This window comes from Diabrotica undecimpunctata, unplaced genomic scaffold (genome assembly GCF_040954645.1).
Source record: "Diabrotica undecimpunctata isolate CICGRU unplaced genomic scaffold, icDiaUnde3 ctg00000572.1, whole genome shotgun sequence".
In the NCBI taxonomy this organism is placed as follows: Eukaryota; Metazoa; Arthropoda; class Insecta; order Coleoptera; family Chrysomelidae; genus Diabrotica; species Diabrotica undecimpunctata.
This window is the reverse complement of record NW_027311887.1, coordinates 2,682,501-2,684,683: the sequence shown is the minus strand read 5'-3', so window position 1 is coordinate 2,684,683 and position 2,183 is coordinate 2,682,501.

Sequence of the window (2,183 nt, the reverse complement as noted above, 5' to 3'; positions counted from 1 at the left end):
GGAGTCGAGAGGTGGAAAGTGTGTGCGTGTGCCTGTGCGTGTGCGTGGGCGTGTGTGCGTGTGTCCTGTGTGCGTGTGTTTGTGTGTGCGTGTGTGTGTGTCTGTTCGGCTTTCAGAGATAAGAACACGGCCGTGGCAAGAAGTCCCTACCTGTCGTAAGAGGAGAATAATGGGTAGGAGTCGAGAGGTGAATAGTGTATGTGTGTGTGTGTGCGTGTGTAAGTGTGTGTGTGTGTGTGTGTGAGTGTGTGTGTGTGTCCGTTCGGCTCGCAGAGATCAGAATACGTCCGTGGCAAGAAGGCCTTGCCTGTCTTAAGAGGCGACTAATGGATAGGAGTCGAAAGTTGGAGAGTGTGTGCTTGTGCGTGTGCGTGTGCGTGTGTGCGTTCGGCTTGCAGAGATAAGAACACGACCGTGGCAAGAAGTCCCTGCCTTTCGAAAGAGACGAATAATGGGTAGGAGTCGAGAGGTTAAGAGTGTATATGTGTGTGTGCGCGTGTGTGCGTGCGTGTGTTCTTGTATTTGTGTGTGTGAGTGTGTGTGTGTCCGGTCTGCTCGCAGAGATAAGAACATGGCCGTGGCAGGAAGGCCCTGCCTGTCGTAAGAGGCGACTAATGGGTAGGAGTCGAGAGGTGAAGAGTGTATGTGTGTGTGTGTGCGTGTGTGCGTGTGTGCGTGTGTGTGTGCGTGTGTGAGTATGTGTGTGTGTCCGGTCGGCTCGCAGAGATGAGAACACGGCCGTGGCAAGAAGGCCCTGCCTGTCGTAAGAGGCGACTAATGGGTAGGAGTCGAGAGGTGAAGAGTGTATGTGTGTGTGCCTGTGTGCGTGTATTTGTGTGTGCGTGTGTGTGTGTGCGTGTGTGTGTGTGTCCGTTCGGCTTGCAGAGATAAGAACACGGTTGAGGCAAGAAGGCCCTGCCTGTCGTAAGAGGCGACTAATAGGTAGGAGTCGAGAGGTGAAGAATATATGTGTGTGTGCGTGTGTGCGTGTGTGTGTGTGTGTGTGTGTATGTGTGTGTGCGTGTGTGCGTGCGTGTGTGCGTGTGCGTGTGCGTGTGTGCGTGCGTGTGTGCGTGTGTGTGTGTTTGTGAGTGTGTGTGTGTGTTTGTATGTGTGTGTGTGTGTGTCCTTCGGCTCGCAGAGATACGAACACAACCAAGGCAAGAAGGCCCTGCCTGTCGTAAGAGGCGACTAATGGTTAGGAGTCAAGAGGTAAGTAGTGTATGTGTGTGTGTGTGCGTGTGTGTATGTGCGTGTGTGACTGTGTGTGTGTGTCCTTCGGCTCGCAGAGAAACGAATACGGCCGTGGCAAGAAGGCCCTGCCTGTCGTAAGAGGCGACTAATGAGTAGGAGTCGAGAGGTGAAGAGTTTATATGTGTGTGTGTGCGTGTGTGTGTGCGTGTGTGTGTGCGTGAGTGTGTGTGTGTATGTGTGTGTGTTCGTGTGTGCGTGCGTGTGTGTGTGTGTGAGAGTATGTGTGTGTGTATGTGTATGTGTATGTGTATGTCCCTTCGGCTCGCAGAGATAAGAACACGGCCGTGGCAAGAAGGCCCTGCCTGTCGTAAGAGGCGACTAATGAGTAGGAGTCGCGAGATGGAGAGTGTATGTATGTGCGTGTGTGCGTGTGTGTGTGCGTGTATGTGTGTATGTGTGTGTGTCCTTCGGCTCGCAGAGATAAGATTACAGCCGTGGCAAGAAGGCCATGCTTATCGTAAGAGGCGACTAATGGGTAGGAGTCGAGAGGTGAAGAGTGTATGTGTGTGTGCCTGTGTGCGTGTATTTGTGCGTGCGTGTGTGTGTGTGTGAGAGTATGTGTGTGTGTATGTGTATGTGTATGTGTATGTCCCTTCGGCTCGCAGAGATAAGAACACGGCCGTGGCAAGAAGGCCCTGCCTGTCGTAAGAGGCGACTAATGAGTAGGAGTCGCGAGATGGAGAGTGTATGTATGTGCGTGTGTGCGTGTGTGTGTGCGTGTATGTGTGTATGTGTGTGTGTCCGGTCGTCTCGCAGAGATGAGAACACGGCCGTGGCAAGAAGGCCCTGCCTGTCGTAAGAGGCGACTAATGGGTAGGAGTCGAGAGGTGAAGAGTGTATGTGTGTGTGCCTGTGTGCGTGTATTTGTGTGTGCGTGTGTGTGTGTGCGTGTGTGTGTGTCCGTTCGGCTTGCAGAGATAAGAACACGG